This window comes from Lithobates pipiens, unplaced genomic scaffold (genome assembly GCF_037356315.1).
Source record: "Lithobates pipiens isolate NorthernLeopardFrog02 unplaced genomic scaffold, aLitPip1_a1.2 Scaffold_13, whole genome shotgun sequence".
NCBI classification, from domain to species: domain Eukaryota; kingdom Metazoa; phylum Chordata; class Amphibia; order Anura; family Ranidae; genus Lithobates; species Lithobates pipiens.
Genome location: NW_027507718.1, coordinates 67706719 through 67732302, shown reverse-complemented (window position 1 = coordinate 67732302; position 25584 = coordinate 67706719).

Below are 25584 nucleotides of genomic sequence, written 5' to 3'. Positions count from 1 at the left end.
CTTCTGCTAATCTCATGTTAGTAGAAGTTTGGAGAGAGACAATTCGCGCTTTTTAGGCCTGTGCTTTTCTGATCGTTACTTCTCTTCACTTTGTGCTTGTGGGTTCGTATCTGTTTTTTCAGTGCGTATTATTATAGTACGTATTTGATTTTCAGTGCATTCTTGTCCGCTCATTTGTGATTTTCAGCTCTGGTTTTTCTGTTTTTCAGTGCTTTCTGTTAGTTCATTCTGACCAACCGACCATTTTGAAGCCATGAGGACCTTCACCCCAGACCAGAGGGTTTTTAACTACCGTCTGGCCAGAGCCAGAAGAGTGGTGGAGAACGCTTTCGGGATAATGGCCAGCCAGGTTCCGCATATTCCTCACGCCAATCAACATGGCAGAATATAAACAATCATATAATCCTTGCATGCTGCATTCTCCACAACTATTTAAGGAGAAATTCAATGAACTATGTGGCTTCAAATGGGCCTGAGGCCGGACTTCAAGAAGAAACCCTGTTGGCGCTTGAAGCTGGCCATCCCGGCTTGTCCCCCCAAAGCGCGACAAGACAGAAGTATGTAGAGTACTTTGTGGCTAGGGGGGGGGGGGGCATTGATATGCCAGAAAATGTTTAAGAAACATTTAAAAAAAAACATTTTTTTACTTAAACTGAAATAAGATTTACTTAGATTTACTGCATGGGTTTCTTTTAATTGTCTCCTAGGTTCTCCAATGGCCTTTTCTTTTTGGCCATTTTCTTCAATAGTGCAAATGTAATTTATTTGATACATGAGGTGACAATCTCTTCTTCAGCTAACTATTATTATGTTGTGGGTCTGCTACATACACACACACTCCTTGTTTTTGTTGTTAATGTATGTAATGCATTAATGATAAAAAATATTCATAATTTTAAGCACCATGAATGAATTTTGGTGAGTAACGAAAATGGCATGATTGTGGCAAATTATAAAGCACTGTGGGAGTTATTTACTAAAGGAAAATCCACTTTGCACTCCAAGTGCACTGCAAAAGTGCACATGAAACTGCACTGAAAGTGCACATGTAGTGCAAAGTGGATTTGCCTTTAGTAAATAACCCCCATTTCAGTGTAAACACCAACTTAGTCCAAAAAATTATATTGAGCCTTGAAAGAAGAAGCCACACATTGGGGGTTATTTAGTAAAGTAATATCCACTTTGAACTACAAGTGCACTTGGAAGTTAAAGTAGCTGTAGATCCGAGGGGGACATGCAAGAAAAATAAAAAAAACAGCATTTTAGCTTGCGCGTGTTTGGATGATAAAATCAGCAGAGTTTCCACTCATTTCAGATCTACCCCTTATATTTAGAGCAACTGCACTTATCGAGGACCACTTAAAATACTCATAAAAGAGGAATTTAGAGCCTGTAGTATTATGCATAATATTGGTTTATTAAAAAATCAAATCAGATTTTTTGCACCAGAAACTGACCGGAAACTGACCAGAAACGGACTGCACGGTGTGAACTAGAGCTATTGGAATACATAGAAAACAAAAGCTCACAGAACTGAACAGAACTGCGTCTGGTGTGAACTGGCACTTAGGCTGGGTTCACACTGGCGCGGCTAGGAGAACCAGATGTGATTCGCACCGCACTGCAGTGCAAATCACATCCGATCTCTGTGCGATGCGAGTTCAGCCATACAGATAGTATGGCTGAATTCGCATCGCACCCACCACAAACTCACACAGGACCCTTTTTTTGGTCCGCAGCAGAATCGGATCGCATGGGTGTTCACACCATGCGATCCGATTCCTGTCCGAGTTTGCAGATCGCACTGCGATATGCGAACTGATCTGGGGGTGTCATTAAGGTTTCACTGACATTCCCAGCAGTCCGCATAGGGCAGTGTGAACTGCCGGCGGGAGGCATGCGATGCGGGAACCCGCCGCGGATTCGCGGCGTTCCCGCATCGCTTCAGTGTGAACCCAGCCTTATATCTTATAATTTCTATATGTATTTGTGCACCAAAAAAAACGAATCTCTCAGCACACCTGCAAGTAAATGATAAAGGTGGACTCTTTATGTATAACAGCTGTGGAGAATTGTAGGTAATGAATTCAGCTGGTGGATAGGCAGTGTTGTATGTGTCAGCCCTGGTTCACATTGGTGAGATTTGACATGTCAAATCGGTGGCAATTGCACCGTTCTAATTGGTGCAGTGCCACAATTTCCAAAAGTAGTTTTATGTACTATTTTTTGGTGACTTTGAGGTGCGATTTTTATTGACATCAGTGCATTGACCTGCACAGATGTCTCTGAAATTCTCCCCCCGTAGTCGGGACTGACATGCGGGAATGAAATTGCGCGAGTTCTGCTGAAATCGAACAATTTCCTCCCACTGTCAGTCATATGTACTTGTGCTTACTCAATGTGGGGGTGGATGTGGTAGTTAGATTTGGTGTGGATGGGGTTCATTGATTTGTTTTTCATCACCACACATTTGCTTCTGGCCCATGTGCACACATCACTTCCTGCATTTGTTCTGCTGATGTAAATCAGTAAGGATTATGCAAATATAAATGAGAGCTCTTTTCTATTAAAATATATATGACTTGTTTCACAGTTGGGCGACTTTACCAGCAAATTTGGACATCCGAGTTGTATGACAAGTTGTACCCCGTGATTCTCAATGATAACCATTCATATCTGTGCTACTTCATGTTGCAACAACTTCAAAATAGTCCCTGTACTACTTTGGTGTGTCTTGATGTACATAAGACACAATATTACACAGGCATTCCCAGAAGTTGGGGCCAAGTGGCAGCAAAATAGTGTGGCTTGACTATGGTATAGCCTATGCAAACCTGTATTTTCCTATTAAATACCCAAACCCCACAACTTAACCTATGAAGTAACCAGACCACACCTGTTGGAGTAAATTGGCCTCCTCTGCCATTTTATTAATCATTTTTAACCATAACTTTTTTTATTAGGAAAAAACACCATATTCCTTCAGATACATTTTAAACCATTGTTAGGGATCCTTGGAGGCACTAACCACATTTCACTGTATCAGCGTGTCCACACTAGGCCGTCAGTCGTGGCCGCTCCGACTCAGACGACACCACTCAACCTTACTCGCTGATACCCATCTCCTGATGCCAGTTAAACCTTGGTTAACTGGCATCAACCAAGGATACCATACTGAGATGGTTCCCCACTTCAGACATGTTATTCTTAATTCCTAATGCCTCCAAAGACATATAAATGATCAGAAACACAAAATAAAATGGAGTGGGGGGGGGGGGGGAGCTGCTTCTTCTTCTGGTGGCAAGAGATTGAGCACAGGACCTTGGCTCCTCCTACCCCCTCCGGAAACACTAACCTGACCACCCGCTTTCCTTCAGCTTGTCTACTCCCCTTATTATTATTAATCAGGTGCTTCAAAAAAATTCCCTGCCGCTGTAATTTATTGGCCCGGTGCCGTGAAAGCATGAAAAGGGGCTGACTGCAGCGACAGGGGATTTTTTTGAAGCACCTGATTAGAGTCAGAGGTTCCAATAGGCTTCAAAATAGGATGGGCTTGGGACACAGAGCATGCAACCGGAGCCCACCCAGGTGTGTTACAACAGCAAATGAATATTCGCTGATCTTCAATTCAGCCAATCAGAATCGGGTGTGAGACTCGTTTTCCGATTGGCCCGAAAAGAGAAGACTTCCGATTGGTCGCTGAGGAGGGAGGAAATGGAAGCTACCACCATGGCGAGCAGGAGAACAGGAGGCCACCGGTGATGAAGAGCAGGAGAATGGGAGGCCGCCACCGAGCAGGTTGAAGCCGACCGGTGATGGGGTAAGTGCTACCGACCGACCGATGGGGGGGTTGGCATATAGTTTGCCGCCCCCCAAAAAAATTTCCACCAGCTGCCACTGCTAACCAGCTTCTAACTTCAACTTGTTAAATTAAGCTTGGACAATAAATCTTAGATGATGATTGGCTAACACGCACAACTGCACCAGATTCTGTGTGCACTATTTTTAGTAAATCTCCCCCACAGTCTGTAAGTCAAACCTATTGTCTCCATATAGAGTACCTGTCACTCACCTTATACTTTCATAAAGGGGTTTGGTAACCCTTTGGAATAAAGATAATTTAAAAAATAAATAAATAAAATACCATAAATGATATTTGCCCTTCACACAACCTCAAATGCAAATGTGGCCCAGAGTGCCCATGTTTTACAATCTTCCATAGAAAGCAGAGTTAGTTCTTACTGGTAACTCTGTTTCCAGTAGTCTTCCAGGGCAGCCCTTGAGAGATGGAGCTCTTCCCCACACACAAGAAACACATCGCCAATAATTTCTTTAAAAGGTGGTCCCTAGTCAGTCATCCAAGATAACCAAAGGCCAGAAAGACATAAAACACAACACAGTGCCACAAGGTCAAACATTAGGGTGGGATTGTGCTGCCCTGGAAGACTACTGGAAACAGTTACCAGTAAGCACTAACTCTGCTTTTCCCTCAGTCGTCTTCCAGGTCAGCCCTTGAAAGGATAACCAAGTACTCACCAGACTAAGGTGGGACAATGGCTTGGAGGACATTCCTACCAAAAGCCTGGTCCTGACTGGATATCAGATCCAGTTTGTATTGCTTAACAAAAGGCAGAAAATCTTGACCAAGTTGTTGCCCTGCAAATTTGCTCCAGCCTTCTCTGCCCACGAGGCTGCTAAAGCCCTTGTTAAATGAGCCCTTACATCTTTTGGCAGGGTTACTTCCATAACTTTGTAGTACTCCAGTATCACTGACTTGATCCATCTAGCTAGCGTTTTTTTAGATGTTTGTTTACCTTTTCGTTTTCCAGCGTACAAAATCAATAGAGCGGCTGATGCTCTGAACTAATTGGTGATTTCAAAGTACTGAAGAAGACATCTACTAACACCTAGAAGGCTAAGTTCTTGCTCTTTGCCATTGGCCGGTGAACTACAAAATGAAGGTAGTATTATATTCTGGGATTTATGAAAAGTTGACGTCACTTTTGGTGCAAATCCCGATTCTGTTTGGAGCACAATTCTGTCATCGTGAATTTTAAGAAAAGGTTCTCTGACAGACAGAGCCTGGAGTTCCCCTATCCTACGTGCTGTAGTGATAGCCATGAGGAAAACGGTTTTGAGTGTCAGCCGGTGTAAAGAGGTTTCTTGTAGAGGTTAAAAGTGGCTTTTAATGATCCCACTCAGTACCAACGACAGTTATCATGTGGGACAGTTTTATGTCTCGGGTTGTTTGTATCTAGCCTGCACTCTGCCAAAGCAAGAGACCCACGGGTCTTCTTGTAGTGTCCGTTCTAGATACACTGACAGTGCTGCAATCTGGACCTTCAGCGTACTGAGCGCTAGACCTTTATCAGCACCCTGCTGTACAAACTCAAGAATAGTCGGTTTATCCATATTTAGTTTGTTATTTTCAGTGCACCAGCTGTTACATTTTCTCCAGGTCTTTCTGTACATGGCCTTGGGGTTTGGCTTCCTAGCACTTGGAGTGTCGCCACCACTTTATCTGAGAGTCCTTTCGATCTCAAGAGGTCTTCCTCAGTAACCAGGCTGCCCATTTGAAGCTTTGTCTTAGGCCTTTTTAGGGGTCCCTGGAACATCAGGTCATCCCTGTGAGGAAGTAGCCACGGCTCTTCTGCTGAGAGACTCAGGAGCTGAGAGAACCAGGCTCTCTTGGGCCAATAAGGTGCTATCAATATCAACTTTGTCCGTTCTGTAGGAATTTCTTCATTACTCGAAGAATCAGATATACCAGGGGAAAGCGTAGCACATCTTGAAATTCCATGGGTTTTGAATGTGCATCTATCCCCAGAGGCCAGTCTTGCGGGTTTAGCGAGTAAAAATACTTCACCTTTTCCGCGATGCAAATAGCTCTATGTTTGGTATTCAACAGCGGGCTGTAATTTCCCTGAACACCTCTGGGTGTAATGCCCATTCCTCTTGGGAGATCTCTTGGCGGCTGAGGAAGTTCGCCACTTGGTTGTTTTCCCCCCTTTAGGTGGACTGCTCACAGCAACAGTAGATTCCCTTCTGCCCATTGACAGATCTGGTTGGAGATGTGGCTTAAGGGGGGGGCTCCTCGTGCCCCCTTGTTTATCCACATAAGCTACTGCTGTGGCATTGTCCGATAGGATCATGGTGTGATGATTTCTTAGCTGGTCTTGGAAGCATTCTATGGCTTTGGCTATTGCCATAAGCTCCCTCTAATTTTTTTCAAGCCCTGCTAGGTGGGCTCACCATCCCTAACTGCTCGGATCCGTGGTCAACTTCCGTGAGGTTGGGAAAGACCATGCCAGACCCTTGTTTAGGTATGTGTGGATCCTCCACCACCAGAGCGACCTCTTTATGGAGGTTAGGAGTAAGTGTGTTCTGTCTAGATGCTCTTGCTGTTTTTTAGGAGAAAGATTTGTATAGGCCTTAGATGATACTTGGCCCATTGCACTACCAGTATCGTTTAGGTCATCAGAACCAGAACCGACATCAGCTCCCTGATAGATATTAGGAGGTTGTTCTGTACAGAACTTACTCTCTTGGCAAGGCCTTGAATTTTCTCCTCCAGTAGGGATGTTTTCTGTTCTCCTTGGGTTGAGCAGATAGCCCAGAAAATGCGTGTTCTGAGTGAGACATAGGTTGGATTTTTCAATGTTCAAAATCCATTTAGCCATAGTTGAGCTTCTGCCAGGTCTTTTACCAGCTGTACTTCTGACAATGCTGCAAATAGTAGGTCGTCCAGGTATGGTACTATGGTCATCTTCTTCAACCTCAAAAGAGCCAGGGCTTCTGCTTTGGTAAATATCTTTGGTGATGAGGATAGCCTGAAAGGAAGAGCCCCGCTTTGTAAATGATACTCCTTTCCCTCTATCTCCACTGCCAACCTCAGGTATCTCTGGGACTCTTCTCTTATGGGACTATGGAGATAGGCATCCCTGAGATCCATGGTCTCCATGAAAGTTCCTGGTTGAAGAATATTCTTGACTGAGAATATGGATTCCATGCGTAATTTTTTGCTTGGTTCAGGGCTTTTATATTTAATATCAATCGAAACTTCCCAGAAGGTTTTTTTGATCACAAAAACCGTGAGAGTAAAAATCTTTTCGTTTTTCTTCCTCTGGGACTGGAGTAAGGACCTTCTGGTCTACCATCTACCCCAGCAATAACAGGAGAGCCCTTGCTTTTTCGGGTTCCCTGGGAAGTTTTGTTAATAGAAATCTCTCTGGAGGATGACAATTGAATTCCAGGAAGTAACCCCTTGCGAAGATGTCTAAGATAAATTGGATGGCTGTTGTCTTCTGCCATTGAGGTAGGAAGGTAGCCAGCCTTTCCCCTACTGGTGTTCTGTTGTCATTGTTTTGGGGTTTGGTTAGATTCAAAAAGGGTGTTACTCTTTGGCTTCCCCTTGTGACCTGTCCAGTGCTTTTTTGGGTAATCTTTTTCTTCTTGCGGACGCTCTCTTCGCCCACCAAAAAAACTCTTGTGGAGACTTGCTTCTCTGTCGGGAAGGCTTTCTTCCTGTTCGCCATTCTTTCTATGGCTTCGTCCAAGCCTGTTCCAAATAAAACATCTCTGGAAAATGGGAGGTTACATAGTTTTATCTTGGATGCAGGGTCCCCTGACCAAGTTTTCGTCCAGATAGCCCTACCATGAGAAATCCAAGATGGCGCCTGCGAGGAGAGATGTGCTTCGACCTCCCCTGCACATTCTGTTTGCAATCAATCCCCATCCACCTGTGAGTCCTGGCCCTCTGCACCTCCGCTGCCACCCTTCCCATTTGAGAGCCCTGTAAAACAAAAGAGGAGGATTGGGGAGGAAGGGGACCCCCAAACAAGCATAGGAACAGATGGGGAAGTAATGGAGGATTCCTCCTCATATGCCCAGCAGTTGGATGCCTTCCCTACCTCAGGTAAACCTATAATAGACACTACCATGAAAGAAATGCTGCAAACTCAGAGGGGGGCCCTCCAGCAAGATATGGTGTCATTTATGCATTCTAAATGCATATTCAGAAATATCAGCAGTCAGCGCTAGAGTGACTTATGTTGAATGCAAGATGGAAGACTTTACCCTTGCACATAATGAGCTTACAGATGCCCACTTTGATGTTGAAGACAAAATTAAAGCTATGCGTCTTAAAATGGCTGACATTGAAGACAGGGCCCGCAGAAATAACGTTAAGTTCACAGGGATCCCTGAAACAATTAAACCGGCAGAACTGACTGCCTACCTCCAGAAGCTAAGGACTACTGCTCTCACATCCCTGGGGTCTGCAGATGTCATCATTGTTAGAGCACACAGACTGCCTAAACCATCATTTCTGCCTGATAAAATCCCTAGGGATGTCATAGCAAGAATTCACTTTTAACATGTGAAGGATCAACTAATGCACTACGCTAGACAGCACCCGGTCCTCCCAGACCCCTTTGCTGGAATCGCATTGTATGCTGACCTGTCGCAAGCTACACTGATGGCAAGACATAATTTAGTCCCCATCACCAAAATCTTACGCAATCACAAAATATTGTATAAATGGGGATTCCCGGCTAAATTGCTGCTTGATTTAAACAATTTAGGATTCTTATTCCACACTTCCTGTGGATCATCACTGAAAGGGAATCACTTCTTATGGCTAGCTACAAAGAAGGGTTTCTTTTCTGGGTCTTCCCACTCATTCCTCCCGATGTCCGACATCACCTTGTGGACCAGGAATACTTTGGAGCAACCCTTTGAGAAAGTCATGTGACGGTGACGCAATGCGTGAGGGAGAGGAGCCTGTGACAGTGCATGAGAGAGTTTGGCAGCGCAATGCTGAGTGATCTGACCATTCAATTGTTTTGATGCGCTTCTATATCCGAACACATGTGAGTGGCTCTTCCTATTTTTTATGAATAGAAATATTGCGCAATTTTTTCTTCCTTTTTTTATAATTAAATAATCTACCTGGAGCGGAGGAAGCAAGACTATCCTTTTGGCTCACCTTTTACTGAAGTAGTTTGGTGATTTCCTTTGAGCTATCCTCAGTAACCTGAAGCTCCTAATGCGCTCATGACTGGTTACCCCTTTCTAGTGTGGACCTCACTGGATAAGTACACTGTATGTAGAATTTTTTTTTTTTATTATTCTTTATTTTCAAACAAAATGTTTCCAGTATTACAAAAAATACAATCTATACAACAACAATTCTTTATATTAATTACTTTACCCCTATTCCCCTCCCTCCTCCCCCCAGAACAACTTACAGCCTGTGAGGGCTTCCATTGTCATTTTGCCTATTTCTCACTCGCTCCTTCCTTCTTTATATCCTATAACATTCAAGTAACTTCAAATAATTTTCAGTTTTTCTAAATTGCAGCCATTGCTGCCACCTGTTATAGTATCTCTCCTCTATTTCCTCTGTCTTATATATTATTTCCTCAATGTTTCTTATTCTTTCTATTCTTTCTACCCACTCTTTCATTGATGGAGGGTCCTGAGTTTTCCATCTTCGCGGTATTAACGCCTTCGCTGAATTCAATAGACAGGGGACCAGGGAGTTCCCATATTTCCTCTCCCCCTCCTCTGAGTGGTGAAACAGGCAAACCCATGGGCTCTTCCTGATTTTTACTCCTGTTATTTTGAAACTAACTTCAATTATTTTTCCCCAGAAGGTCTGTATTTTAGGACAATCCCACCACAGATGTGAAAAAGTTCCCACTACCGGGCAGCCTCTCCAGCATGTTGAGGGGTTCTCACCATTTATCCTATTCCCTTTTTGTGGAGTTATATAACACCTTGCTAATAATTTGTAAGACATTTCTCTTGTATCCTTAGCCACCTAATAAGTTTGCTTTATAATCTTACAGTACACTGTATGTAGAATTAATCTGTATATTAATCTGTATATACAGTAACTTTTATTAGTGCGGACACTACCGGATTAGTACATTTATGATAAAGATATAATTAATCCATATATAGTATTTATTTAGCACAGTGGTTGTGCTGTTTTGCACTATTAATTAAATTTATCCAATCATCTAATTGCACATTTGGGGTTTTTTATGGTTTTAATTTTTTTGCCATTTGTGAGCTTCCCTAAATATTTTGGATACTATTTTCAACGAGAACTACAAGATGTCAGCCACAATGGCTAACGGTACTTATAATTCATTCACAGAACTCTGAATGATGTGGCCATTTGGGTGGAGCACTGTTTTGAAGAACATCCCCTGTCTGCTGTCACAATGGGGTATCAAGGTGGTGCCAGGTGATTCAGTAACATGTTACACCCCAAATATGGCTCCAGTAACCTCTGGCCTAAATTTGCAATTTGAAAAATTCCCTTTTTTCCACTGCTGCATCTCTATGGCTCCATGCACACTAGCGTTTTTCAGAAGCTCAAAAACGCTAGAAATAAAATGCTGGATGAAATATGCTAATAGCATTTTTGTCCCAGCTTCTAGTAGCATTTTTTTTTTTTTGCGTTTTTGCAGTACATGAAGAAAAAAAAAGCTTGAAAAAAACACTCCTAGACACTCGATAAAAACAATTTTTTTGTTTCTGCTCCTAGACACTGAAGCTCAAAAAATGCTATGAGCCTAAAGTAATGTGCATGTACACATAGGATAACACTATTTAGCTTCTAGAAGCAGAAAAAAATGCTAACTTCTAGGAGCTTAAAAAACGTGTGCATGGAGCCTAAGCCCTTGTACACACGGTCGGAGATTCCGACAACCAAATCTGTCAGATTTTGTCCGTCGGATTTTGTCCGTCGGATCTTGTCCGAAACTGTTGCATACACACGGTCGGACAAAGTTGTCGAAAAATCCGATCTTTCAGAACGTGATGACGTAATTTCGTTACGACGGGACTATGTTCAGGCTAGTAGCCAATAGCTTTGATGTAGGAATTTGATCTGAGCATGCGTGGCACTTTGTCCGATCGAAATTCTCTACACATGATCGGAGTATGTCCTATCGGATCAGTTTGTCAGAAAATATTTCCAGCAAGTTGGAAAATTTGGTCCGACGGATATTCCGACAGAAACAGTCCGATGCATACCACACACACTCGGATTATCCGAAAACACGGTCCGATAGGACACATTCCGACGGATTCTCGGAAGGAGATGTAGACAGCTTTCAGAGGACTGAAGGAAGCACCACCCACAGGTACAGGCCCCCACGTGCTGTTTCACATAGCTCTGCAATCAGCCTTTTTTCATACATTTTTCATTGTGGTTTGCAATCTATCTGCAGCATATCAGTTATGGTAAAACTACCATTCACTTGGGTATTACAAGAATGAGGAGACACATTAATCTGCACCACAAAGCTCAGTGAGCAGCACCTCAATGACAATGGTCAGCAACAAAAAGCCTGCATTTCTCATTCTTCACATTCCATTGCTACACCTTACTACTCCACAAGATTCTCCATCTGCAGCTTCAAGCAATAATGAGGGATGTCGACAAAAGATTCAAGAGGCTTACCTTATGGATAATCATGCAGGAAAATGGGTAAGCATAGAGTGCATGCTGAGTAGGGCATAATATAGATGTTTGAGAGTGCGAGTATATAGCAGACGCGCGCACGTGGTACATTGCCGGAGCCAATGCGCGTGGCTAGCGGCTGTGATCACTCCACAGATCCAGAACAGGGATCTGTCAATGTAAACAAACAGATCCCCGTTCTGTCAGAGCCGGTTCACACAGGGGCAACACAATTCCCAACGCGACTTTTGTAGGCAACTTGGACACGACTTGTCAACACGACTTGGGGTGACTTAAACACGACTTTAAGTCACCCCAGGCCAGGCGACTTTGGCCGTGGGACAATCAGAGAATGAGCTCTCAAGGGGGAACCAAATTTTTTAAAAAAATGTCATGGGTTCCCCCCTTCGGGAGCATACCAGGCCCTTAGGTCTGGTATGGATTTTAAGGGGAACCTCCCTACGCCGAAAAAACGGCATGGGGGTCCCCCCCAAAGCCCATACCAGACCCTTATCCGAGCATGAAGCCTGGCCGGTCAGGAAGGGGGTGGGGACGAGCGAGCGCCCCCCCAGACCGTACCAGGCCACATGCCCTCAACAGAGGGGGGTTGGTGCTTTGGGGAAGGGGGGCGCCCTGAGACCCCCCACCCCATAGCACCTTGACCCCATGTTGATGAGGACAAGGGCCTCTTCCCGACAACCCTGGCCGTTGGTTGTAGGGGTCTGCGGGCGGGGGGTTATCAGAATCTGGGAGCCCCCTTTAATAAGGGGGCCCCCAGATCCCGGCCCCCCACCCTATGTGAATGAGTAAGGGGTACATCGTACCTGGGGAAAAACTGTCAATAAAAAACACAACACAAGTTTTAAAAGTAATTTATTAATCAGCTCTGGGGGTCTTCTGACGACTTCTCCGCTTTGTTCAGCTTCTTCTACCAGTGTCCGGCCTCTTCTCCCGCTCTCCAGCGTCTTCTCCCTGGCTCCTCCGCTGTCTTCTTGGAGCTCTTTTACTAGCGGAGGAGCCCGGTCTCCTCCGTCCTCTGTCCTTCATCCTTCTTCCCTCTTCTTTCTTCTTCCGATGTTGACACAGAGCTGTCTTCCGCTGTACTGGCTTGTACGACATGCGTGATGACTTATATAGGTATAGGACGTGGTCATCGAGTGATGTCACATGGTGACCCCGCCCCTTTATGACAGCACAGTCCCAGCATGCCCCGGGATGTGAAGTAATAAAGGGGCGGGGTCACCGTGTGACCTCACCCGGTGACCACGCCCTATACCTATATAAGTCGCTGCACACGTCGTACAAGCCAGTACAGCGGAAGACAGCGCCATGTCAACATCTGAAGAAGAAAGAAGAGGGAAGAAGGATGAAGGACAGAGGACGGAGGAGACCGGGCTCCCCCGCTAGTAAAAGAGCTCCAATAAGACAGCGGAGGAGCCCGGGAGAAGACACCGGAGAGCGGGAGAAGAGGCCGAACAGAGTGGAGAAGTCGTCAGAAGACCCCCCGATGTCAGAAGAAGACCCCCGGAGCTGATTAATAAATTACTTTTAAAACTTGTGTTGTGTTTTTTATTGACACTTTTTCCCCTTACTCATTCACATAGGGTGGGGGGGGGGCGGGATCTTGTGGCTCCATTATTAAAGGGGGCTCCCGGATTCCGATAAGCCCCCTGCCCGCAGACCCCGACAACCAATGGCCAGGGTTGTCGGGAAGAGGCCCTTGTCCTCATCAACATGGGGACAAGGTGCTTTGGGGTGCGCCCCCCCTTCCCCAAAGCACCAACCCCCCCATGTTGAGGGCACGCTGCCTGGTACGGTCGGGGGGGGGGCGCTCGCTCATCCCCCTTCCTGACCGGCCAGACTTCGTGCTCGGATAAGGGTCTGGTATGGACCTGGGGGGCCCCCCACGCCATTTTTTTAAGTGTAGGGGGGTTCCCCTTAAAATCCATACCTAAGGGCCTGGTATGCTCCTGGAGGGGGAACCCATGCCGGATTTTTTTAATAAATTTGGCGTGGAGTTCCCTCTCGAGAGTTGATTGTTCTGTGAGAGTTGCCTCAATATAGATGGAGATCTGGCTTGGAGGCGATTTCCATTGAAATCAATGGGTACCAGTCGCCTAGAAGTTGGATACAAGTAGTACAGCAACCTTTTCTGAAGTCGGAGCGCCTTCAGTAGTTTGCATTAAGACAGCTCTCATTCACTTACATTGATTTTTACATGTAGCGTGACTTGAGGCGACTAGGGGCGACCTGAAGTCAGATCCTGAGTTGCCCCTGTGTGAACCGGCTCTCAGGGGAGTAGTGAGAGATAGTCTGTTCCTAGTGATCAGGAACAGTGATCCTTCTGTACTCCCTGTCAGTCCACTCACCCAGTTAGAACAGATCTGCCTAGGGAACACTTAACCCATTACCATGTCATTTATACAGTGATCAGTGGCTACTTTTAGCTCTAATCACTGTAATAATATCTTTGGTTCCAAAAAAAAGTGTTCAATCTGTCCACTTCAATGTCGCAGTCCTGATAGAAAAAAAAAAAAAAAAAATCACTGACCATTACTAGTAAAAAAAACTATTTTAATAAAAATTGCATAAATCCTATATTTTGTAGGCTCTATAACTTTTTCGCAAGCCAATCAATATAGGCTCCTTGCGATTTTATTTTTTTAACAAAAACGTGTAGAAGAATTATATTGGCCTAAACTGATGAAGATTTTCAATGTTTTTTGGGGGATTTTTATCAAAATGTTAAATATTGTTTTGTTTTTTTCAACATTGTCGGTCTTTTTTTGTTTATAGCACAACAAATAAAAAATAAAAAAACCGTAGGAAAGCACTATTTGTGTGTGTGGGGGGGGGGGGTCTCAATTTTGTTTGGGTACAGTGTCACACGACCCTGCAATTGTCAGTTAAAGAGACGCAGTGCCGTATCGCAAAAAATGGCCTGGTCATTAAAGGGGTAAATCATTCCGGGGGCTGAAGTGGTTAATTTATAAACAAACTCTAGGATTTCGCTTTCCTTTGATATAAACTAGGAGTCTAACTTCTAACTTGAATATGAATAGTGTACAGGACGCCGTGGCTGGGTCCTGGAAGGACACTATATTTCCCCTCTGTTTGGGTTGTGGTCTCTTTAAGGGAATAAAATTGATTAACCCACCTGTTAAGGAAGTGTCTTTAAAAAACAAGACAGGACGTGGTAGATGGGTGTGGAGAAGACATGGTGTATGGTGGATGGTGGATGGTGGATGGTGGATGGTGTTTATTTTGGATTGCAGCAACTGAAGTGGACAGCAGTGTCCTGTTTGGAAGGCTCCTGGCAGGGGAAGCTACCTGCCATCAAGATCAAGCTCTGTTTTGATAAAGACAGCTATTTTGGACTTTGCAAGTCGGTGAGACTACAGACCTTTTTCCTTTTGTTTTTTGGCTGCTTTAAAGCTATTTGAGTTTAATAAATCTTTTGCTGTGTGAAAAGCCTGTGTCCTGCGATCTACCTGGTCCCCCGAACATTACAATAGCAAATGTCATTTTAAAGTGTGTGTTAATGCTCTTTACACAGCTAAGTCAGCCTCAGAGAACTATATAGTGTTATTGTGTGGCTGCATATTTAACAACTTACTTTCAATGCATTTAAACAAAATTGAAGTACAAGTGCAGTTCTTAACTAGTAGTACGTTAAAACAGATCTGATTTCCAATCTAAAAAGGAGTTGCTATTACAAAGAATGTAAACACACACACTGAAATGATGCTTTTTGCTTTCCAGCTTCATGACAAGGGATGTGACAAAGCTGGAAAGCGTAACTCGTAATTTCACTGTGTTTACAATAGCAGCTCCTCCTCACATTGGAAATCAGATCTGTTTTCTTGGAAGGCGAAACACATCAGGGTGTGGCTACATAGCAAGATGTCAGATGCCAATCTGGAAGGGACACACCAGATGTGATGTGTTGGATGACTGGGTGAGGTGCCAATGCCTACACACTGTCACTGGAAGGGCTGCTATGTGTATATGTTTATTTTTTTATGCCACTGCAAGTAGCTTTTACCATTTTGTTGTTATTAGGTTTTTTAAATATATGGTGTTACATTCAATTCCCTTAAAAATTGCAGCTTTTTGAATACAAGGGAAAAAAAGAGCTAAGATAGGTTTGTTAGTACAAGTACTTTCCACAGCCCTCCAGAGCAGTGGTTCTCAACCTTAGTCCTCAAGTGCCTGTTTTCAGGTTTTCCTTTACTTTGCACAGTTGCTTTAAATCAATTTCAATGACATGGTATTGATAAGAGCAATTTTATCTAAGGGAAGTTCCCAAAACATGGCCCGTTGGGGGTACTTGAGGACTGAGGTTGAGAACCATTGCACTAGAGGACAGAGCTACAAGAGTATAAAAACATTGTTTAAACTCCCTTTATGTTAGGTATGTTTTTCTGATCTAATCCAGTACTGATATGAAATTGCTTTGGTATCTCTTTCAGTAATATGTCACCGATGAGTCAGCAACTGAAATGTATACTTCCAAAGGTTTCAGACATTTTATTGCTGTTAGTCTGTACATATATGAATTCTTTTGATTAACCACTTGAGATCTGCACTATAGCCAAATGACGGCTACAGCGCGGACCTGCTTTGATGGGACGACGTCTATTGACGTTGTCCCGTGCACCAGCGGCCTGCGCGCCCCCTGATCAGCGAGTCTATGAGACTCGCCTGATCACGGATCGAAGCAAGGGGTCGATCCCGACCCCTTACCACGTGATCAGCTGTCAGCCAATGACAGCTGATCATGTGATGACAACAGAGCCGGTAAAAAAAAAAAAGCCGATCACCGGCGGTCGTGATCAGGACATCAGTCCCGATCACGGCCAGCTTAGCAGTGCCCATCTGCCCCCAATCAGTGCCACCCATCAGTGCCCACAGTGCCACCCATCAGTGCCCACAGTGCCACCCATCAGTGCCCACAGTTTGCCTCAACAACAGTGCTGCAACCCAGTGCCACATATCCGTGCCCATCAGTGTCATCTAGCAGTGCCCATCAGTGCCGCCAATCAGTGCCCAGCAGTGCCACCTATCAGTGCCCATCAGTCCCATCTATCAGTGGTACCTATCAGTGCCCCTTAGTGCCACCCATCAGTGCCATCTTATCCGTGCCCATCTTTGCCCATCAGTGCCGCCTTATCTGTGCCTATCGGTGCCACCTTATCTGTGCCTATCAGTGCCCACCAGTGTAGCCTATCAGTGCCCACCAGTGCCGCCTCATCAGCGCATTTCAATGAAGGAGTAAAGTGACCTGTTTGCAAAATTATGATTTTTATTTTTTTTTTGCATTTTTTTTGTTTGTTTAGCAAAAAAATAAAACTCCCAGCTGTAATTAAATACCACCAAAAGAAAGCTCTATTTGTGGGGAAAAAAATGCTAAAAATTTTATTTGGGTACAGTGTAGTATGACCACGCAATTGTCATTCAAAGTGCATCAGCGCTGAAAGCTGAAAATTGGTCTGGGCAGGAGGGGGGTTTAAGTGCCCAGTAAGCAAGTGGTTAAGCGGTCAAAAACAGTCAGATACTGCAGAATTGAAAATAGGTTTGTTAAAGTAAACCTATAAGTAGGAATATGAATGAAGCCTGCCACTGCTGAAATCTTTTAAACAAATGCTAGCTCCTTGGCTGTCATACTAATCAAACATTTTGCTACAGGTATAGAATATGCTCATCAACGGTCCTGATTATATTCAGGCATTCCAGATTTGCATGCTTGTCTCAGGTCAGTGCTCAAAGTACTGAGATCAGAGACAATTAGCATTCTCATGAATAGTAGAATAGCATGGAAAACTCCATACAGGTTTCCTTTAAAGTCACCCTGTTGTGAAAATAGTGGGGGAGATTTTAGCTGGAAGAATCAATGAGAGCTGCTGGAATCAAGAGGATTCCCAGCACTGGTTGGAAATATTTTACTTTATAGCACACTTACCCTCCAGTTATTTCTCCCTCTCAGCAAAAATCTAGCTTCTGGCAATTTTTTTTAATAATATATATGTAGCGGCCACAACCCTTGCAGGGCGGCCTTGACTTATTGGGCTTACCAGTTACCTTCTCTTGGCCTGCTCTTACACGTCTAGGGGTTCCCAGGGTTGATACCCAACAACTTGAACGCTGACACAGATGAAGTCCTCTTTAAAAGGTTTTATTTTGCAGTAATAACTTCCAAACAACACAGTCTCTTGGGGAACAGAGGGCACGGGTGAAGAACTCAGGCACCTTGAACTGCGGGTCTAGCAAAGTCTCTGCTTCCACCTAGAGAGTAGCCACTCGCAGCTGGGCACTTCAAGGCTGAACAGATCTCTAGCTAGAGATCGTGGCAGTCAGCACGTTGACTCAAAACTTGAACAATCCTATGAACGTGTACAAGTTGTAACTAAGGGCGAACAGGAACCTTTTTCCTCCGTACCTGGAACGTTTCCTGTCTCCTCAATGGTACTAGAAAAACGTGAATTTGTCAATGTCCTTCCCAACTCAGCAACCAGGCACTTCCCAGGATGCCACTTGCCGACCCTCCTCCGAAGAGTCCTCCCCCAGTTACTTCCACGAGCTGTGGCACCTCTCCAAGCCGGGAGCACACCCAGACACCTTGAATCCTCCCTCGGTTACTGCGCCTCGGACCAGCAGGTTCCGAGACCCGGGAACAGATGGATCCCTACCCCAGACCAGACAGGTCTATCAGGGGCTTCTAACAGGAACGTGTTGCGGGATGTCGAACACCCCGTGACCGGGACCCCTCACGGGGCTACCCCGGTCCTGGAACCAGAACAGACCACACGGGTCTCACGGACACCTCTCCCCGAACCACGTGACCCACACCTCTTAAGTACCCCTTCCCAGACTTCTCAGCGGGCCCCGGCACTCCCACTGATTGGCTCCGAGAAGGCTGATACCTAAACATCCAACCAGACCTGGTTCTGGCCTGTCATGTGCACCTCACCATTCACATGACCAGGCAGAACTTCCAGACTGGTGTTAAGGCCTACCTACACAATTAACCCTCAGAACCCCTATTGTTCTGAGGCAAAAACAAAATTTACATGCGTATGACATTTTGTCCAAAATGTCATCCGCTACATATACACACACACACACACCACATTTGGTCCTACTTACTTTTTGCACCAGGGTCGTTTTAAGCAACCAAACGTATACATTGCATTCAGAGTTTAATTCTCAAATATGTATATAATATGTTTATCTCCTAAAATTTCCAGTAGTGCTAAAATTGCTTCATGAAGGGTGGTCCATTGAAATTTGCAGGTGCTAGTAGAAAAGAAAGATGGCAATACGTTGGCATAGCAGGTTCATAACATTACAGCTATGCCAACATCTTGCCTCCCCTCTAGCTCTTTTCAAATTGGTTCGCCTTGTTGTGGCTCCATCTGTAGTGTAATCCTCTAGAACAGATTCCTGCAACAAGGCAAAGAAGAGAGTTAAAAAAAAAAAAAAAAACACATCTTGTTGCACTCTATGGATATAAAGATCCTCAAACTATGGTCCTCCAGCTTTTGTGGAACTACACATCCCAAGAGGCGTTGTAAAAGGCGTGTAAGAGGCGTTGTAAAACTCTGACATTCATAGACATGACTAGGCATTATGGGAATTGTAGTTCCTGAACAACTGGAGGGCCATAGTTTGAAGACCCCTGTTAAAAGATATAGAATTATTTAATGTACACATATTTCTGATAGAATGCAAAAACTGTGACAAATGCTACTATAAAGTTAAAATGGTTGTAAAGGTAAACATTTACCTTAATGTACTCCCTGCATTAAAAAGGAAAAAAAAAAGGAAGAAGTTGTTCCAGTATTTGTATCATCCCACTAACCCATGTACTCATCTGATCTAGCTCTGTGCCTGTCTGCAGCGGCTCTCTCCTTTCTTACAGAGCAGGGAGGCAGCAGTAGGAGCCATTGGCTTCTGATACTGTCAATCAAATCCAGTGAGCAGGGGGGCCAGGCTGAGCTATGTGCATCTATGAGCATGCACACATGTGTACCACCATAGGAAGCGTATTCCTATGGTGGCACAAGAAGAGAAAAGGAGGAGCCAAGACTACTGGTGGGGGACCCTAGAAAAGGGACTTATGTGCAATATTATTGCAGAGTAGGCAAACATAAACCCATTTTTGTTTTAAAAGCACAAGGGGTTACGACCCATTTAAACCTCAGATTTTTAGTAGCACAACACATGGTCATTCCCTTCCCAAGCTCATTCACCACAAAGGAAAAAAGGGTATATATCAAAAATTCCCATGTGTGCACATATGCCCAGCCTTTAGAATAAAAAATTATGTATATATAATTTTTTTATGTGGGACAGATGCTGCCTCTGAAAGCCCCCCAATAGAAGGTTTTTTTTTTTTTTTTTTTTTACGGTTGTGACGTCTGGACTCGGGGCGCCTATTAACAGGTGTGGGGAAGGTGCCCTGGGTGTTGACAAAGGAGTGCAGCCGTCTCTCCATTTATGGCTCTGCCAGCTCAGGAAATGCGTTGCATGCTCGGTGACATCATCTCCCCTCGCCTGAAGCCTTGTCTGCGTTCCATGCCTCGGGTGGACGCTCCTCCATGCTGCCGGCCGGATTAGACACCAGTTCTGCCGTGATCAGCTGAGGATCAACCTGTCAGGACTTTACAGCTCTTGGGAATGACTACACTGATGTCTTTCTCCCCCTCCATTGTATGGGACCAATATATTGCTTGATTTTAACCACTACCATATGAGTTTCACTACTACTATTTACATTAAAGAAAGTGTTATACAGTCTACACCCAGAGGCGCCTCTCTTTCTTTTTTTATTTTCTCTAGTGCTACCTGGTTTCAGTTTGCATCAGACGGCTGCCGTGCTTGTGGACTGTGTTTTATGAGGAAAAATCCTCTCTTCCCCTCCCTCCTCTGCCCTGTCCCCTTATTTGCTCTATAATACCTACAGTACATTTATTGACCCTTGATGTGTACATGAAATAGACCCACAGCATCGTCTATGTTTTTAGGTTTATATATTGAGCACTGTGCGATTGTTTTTCGTCTGGAAAATTATGGTAGATTGTCGTTTTATCTTTTAGCACCATTTACTTGTATATATAGGATTTATATATCACCAACAGTTTGTGCAGAGCTTTACAACATGAGGGCAGACAGTACAGTTACAAAACAATTCAATACATGAGGGATCAGTGGGCCCTGCTCGTTAGCGCTTACAATATAAAAGGAAGGGCCAAGTGGTACAAAAAAGGTAATAACCGTGGCTAATGAGCTGATGGAGAAAATAAAAATATGGTTGTTAGAAGTGGGCAGAACAGTCTTCTCTGAAGTGGAATGTTTTTAGGGATAGTCTAAAAGCAAACAGTAGGAGATAGACAGATTGGGGTAGGGAATTCCATAGGATGGGAGAGGCTCGGTCCCGGAGGCAAGCATGGGAGGAGGCGACAAGGGAGGTAAAGAGCAAGAAGTCTTGGGATAGAACAAAGAGAACAATTACCGTATTTATCAGCGTATAACACACACTTTTTTCCCCCTAAAATCAGGGGGAAATCGAGGGTGCGTGTTATGCAAGGCTGCATACAACTGACAAGGCTGCAAATGCAAGGCTGCATACATGACTGACAAGGCTGCAAATGCAAGGCTGCATACATGACTGACAAGGCTGCAAATGCAAGGCTGCATACATGACTGACAAGGCTGCAAATGCAAGGCTGCATACATGACTGACAAGGCTGCAAATGCAAGGCTGCATACATGACTGACAAGGCTGCAAATGCAAGGCTGCATACATGACTGACAAGGCTGCAAATGCAAGGCTGCATGTATGACTGACGAGGCTGCAAATGACTGACGAGGCTGCAATGCAAGGCTGTATACGACTGACGAGGCTGAAAATGACTGACAAGGCTGCAATGCAAGGCTGCAAATGACACTGACATGGCTGCAAATGCAAGGCTGCATACGACTGACAAGGCTGCAAACGACTGACAAGGCTGCAAACGACTGACAAGGCTGCAAACGACACTGGGCCCTGGGACAGCAGATCCTTCCTCTCGGGCAGCATTAGGGGAGGCTCCTCTGTCAGGTGTAACAGCGTGGAAAACCATGGCCTCTTCGGCCAATATGAGACCACTAGTATCATTGTGGTAAGCTCTTGAACAAACTACCTCAGAACCAAGAGTAATAACTTTGAACGGGGGAAGGCGGGGGAAGGCGTAACAAAATGGGAAAAGCCCGCCTCTGGGCCAAGGCGTCTATCCCCTTGGCCCCTACTTCTCTTTCTAGCGAGAAGTACACTACTATTAGATGGAAGATCTCCCTGTTTAGTTACCATTCCGACTCGTACACTTGGTGTCGGCTCAGAAAGTCCGCCAGGTGGTTGTCCACTCCTTTTAAATGGACTGCGGATATTGACTTCATGTTTTTCTCGGCCCAAAAAAAGATGGCATTTGTTAGTCTGATTAAGGATGGGCATCTTGTTCCCCTTTGCTTGTTTAGATAAGAGACTGCTACTACACTGTGCAAGAGGACTTTTTTCATCTCTCTGGCAAATGCCCTTAGCGCTTCCTAGATCTCCTGTAACTTCCTCTAGTTGGCTGATCTTTGGGACTGCACTTTCTCCCAGTACCCTTGGGCTACTCTTGACCCCCCAGTGGCCTCCCCAGCCCCAAGCACTGGCATCCATGGTGATACAGATGGACACTGGAAGGGACCATAACAGACCCTGCACAAGGTTCTCCTTGTCCCTTCACCACCACAGAGACCTGCTGGTCTTTGGAAATAGGCAGAAGGTCATGTCCAGCGATTCCTGCGCTCCGTCCCAGCTGTTCAGAATATTGGCCTGGAGACACCTGAAATGGGCCCTTGCCTGTGGTACTACAGGTTTTGTTGCTGCCAGGAAACCCAGACCCGACATAGATGAGAGGAGGGAAACTGCCAGATTGTTTTGAAAAAAGGCTGCAGTCACCTTCACCTTTTCTACCTTCTCCTCCAAGATAGATCTTCTACGTCACTGAGTTCACTAAGAACCCCAATTACTGCAAGACCTGTGTCGGGGGTTAGGTTCAACTTCTCCCTGTTTATCAACCACCGCAATTTTTTTCAGAAAGGAAATGGCCACCCACAGATCTCCTTGTAATTGGAGCATGGAGGGCACAAAAAATAAAAGGTCGTCCAAGTATGGGATGACTAATATCCCTTTCTTTTGTCTCAGGGGGGCCAGTGCCTCCTCCCCCAGGATTTTTACAAACATTCTGGCGGAGGACAGGCCGAATGGTAGGGCCCTGAATTGAAAATGCCAGATCTGCCTTCCCCACTGTTTGCGAACCTCAAAATTTTTTGAGATTCCTCCTGGATCGAGACATCCGCACAGCCTAACCTTTGAGGCGGGGCCCACAACCAAGATTTTAACCACAAAGACCTGAAAGAGGAATTTATAAGGGCAACGGTCTTTGCCGATATCTTGACCGACTCAGCAGATGCATCTGCCATATAGTGTGCCGCTTTGTGCAGCATGGGAAGAGAATACAGAATTTTCTTCCTGGAGGTCCCACTTTCCAAATGGGTTTGTAATTGGTCAAGCCAGACCTCCACATTACAAGCCACTATTGTTGTAGCCATTGCTGGTTTTAGATTTGTCATGGCTACTTCCCATGACCTTTTCAGCAGTACCTTCATCCTCTTGTCCCTGGGTTCCCCAAGGACACCCATGTCCTCAAAGGCGAGGTCTGTTGATTTGGCACACTGGGAAAAGACTGCGTCCACTTTGGGCACTTTGTTCCAAATACAGGCGGAATCCTCACTGAAAGGAACCTCTTCTTTCGAATTTTGGCAAAAAACTATTTTTTTCTCCAGTTCCACCCAGTGCGCTGTGTACAAGAAATACCCTGTTTTGGTCTTCTTTCAGTGTCCAATACATCTGGTCTTGTAGGGAAAAGGAGGCCTGCTCTTCTTTGATCTCTAGCATCTCGTAGATCACCCCCGGTAAGGCATGCACCTCCTCGAGTGAGAGCCTGTACCTGGGTGAACTTGTCCCTTGGCTCGGAATATCTTTGAATGATGCTGTCTCACTTGGCTCATCCAAAGAACCCGATTCCTCTCCCCCGATTCATCACCCACCTCTAAGGCTGAAGCAGGAGGAACTGTGGCTGGTTGTCTTAATGGCCTTCATTTCCTTCTGAACACCAGAAATCAATTCCTTGCAAGCCCCGTTGCCTCCTTGTAAACCAATTTATCAATGCAGGGGCTTGTTCCACCCTTCCTTAAATATGTTTGTACATGACGGACACCTCTTCTTCCCCCCTGACCTCTCCGGTTCCTTGGGCTGAGCCTGGGACAAGAGAAGGAAAGAAGAGAAGGGAGGCAAAGGAAGGGAAAAAAAAAGCAAAGATAAGCTGCCATTGGAAAAAACCCTTAGCCAATCAGTGGGTGTACCTCCACCAACATCTTTGTGTACCCCTACTAGCCACTGACAGGATTCACATGACTCTTTAGCCCGGATCCCATCTTAAAGAGGGGTGGGGGGGCTACATTGAGTCCATCATCCCCCCCCAGCCTTGTAGGACAAAGGCACCCTAGTGTCCGCCTATCTGAGCTGGGCTGGCCCCACTGCCATCTGGTTCAGCTGGATCCATGCTGTCTGTTCCTTGCTGGAGCATCGAATTGTGGATCCGAATCGCTGGCTTCCCATCCTGTGGCTGGCGTTGGCTCTGGCGTCCATGCTCTCCACATGACCCTGAACCGAAAGTGGTGTGCCGGAAGTCCCCGCCCTCCTCCTGCGTTTCATAAGCCAGAACTTGAGGCCTATGCCCACCCCCGCCAGACCCACACCAGGATACCATAATATCCGGCCAGCCATGAAGGGAATGTCAGCCCTCCCCGGGTTATAATAGAGGAGGACTCCAGTACCAGCTCCTCTTCAGCCTGACCGGGTGACCCAGATGCCTGCCACCTTCTCAGGTATTTTGCAGACCTCCTTCCCCTTCTCCCATAGGCAGCTCCTAGGCTCAGGGGAAGAAGAGCTCCATCCAGCCTCCTCCGGTGGAGGAAACACAAAGACTGAGGAAGAGGGCCAGAAGATGCTCTTTAAGGCTCTGAATCTGCGTTTCCTGCTTCTGGATGTGGAGCCTATCTCTCTAGTGCTGTTCTGGACAGACAACTAGAGAAAATAGAGGTCTCCACAGTAGGGGCAGCTAAAATTCCTCCTTCCAGTGGGTAATTCTTATCCAAAGGAGTGGTTACAAAACCTAGGGAAAAATAGAAATAGCAGCACAATCATGTAATTCCATTAAAAGAACCAAATTCATTTAAAATTCTACTTACAAGCAAGTGCTATTTTTCGGCCGCTGTAATTTGAGGTATGTTTTTATGTCATAATTATATTAGGATAATCTTTTTTAAAAGAATGTTTATGTCATGCCTACATATAAGCTATGATAGGGATAGAGATCTGGCAAATGCAATTTATTCATATAATCTAAACAATGCTGTCAGTATTGTTCAAAACACAAGTTATTCACTGATAACATGTGATGATGGCCTTCTCTGAATAATGTAAAACGATCCAAAATATTTTAAGGTGCTCATAGATTGTGAGCGTATAAAACTGTTTACTAGAGTAATTACTTCATCAAAAACGAAATCTTGCACAGAATCAAAAAATATTATACATTAACAGTCTAAGCCAGCCATTCTCAACCAGGGTTTCAGCAGAGGTTGCTGACTGACCCATTTAATGGTGCCCACCAAGTTCCAGATCCAAAGACACTTGGCAGAGCAAGTAGGAGGTCACCAATGCGTTCTTTAGCTGTCTGTAAGAGGGGATCTTTCCCAGTGGCCACCAATTTAAGTATTGTTCCCAAATAATTGATTTTAGCAAGAGTTTCTAAGACTTGAAAATTGTAAGGGTTCCACTGGGATGAAAAAAGTTAGAGAAAGGCTAGTCTAATCATTTATGGAATGAAAAATGTAACACCAACCAAAAATCAAACTTGAACAGTGTTTTGCCCAATTCATTTTGTTTGGTGCTAAAAGTGAAGCAATAATTTAGTATCACATTATTGCTTATGTGATTTACCCATTCTGCACTG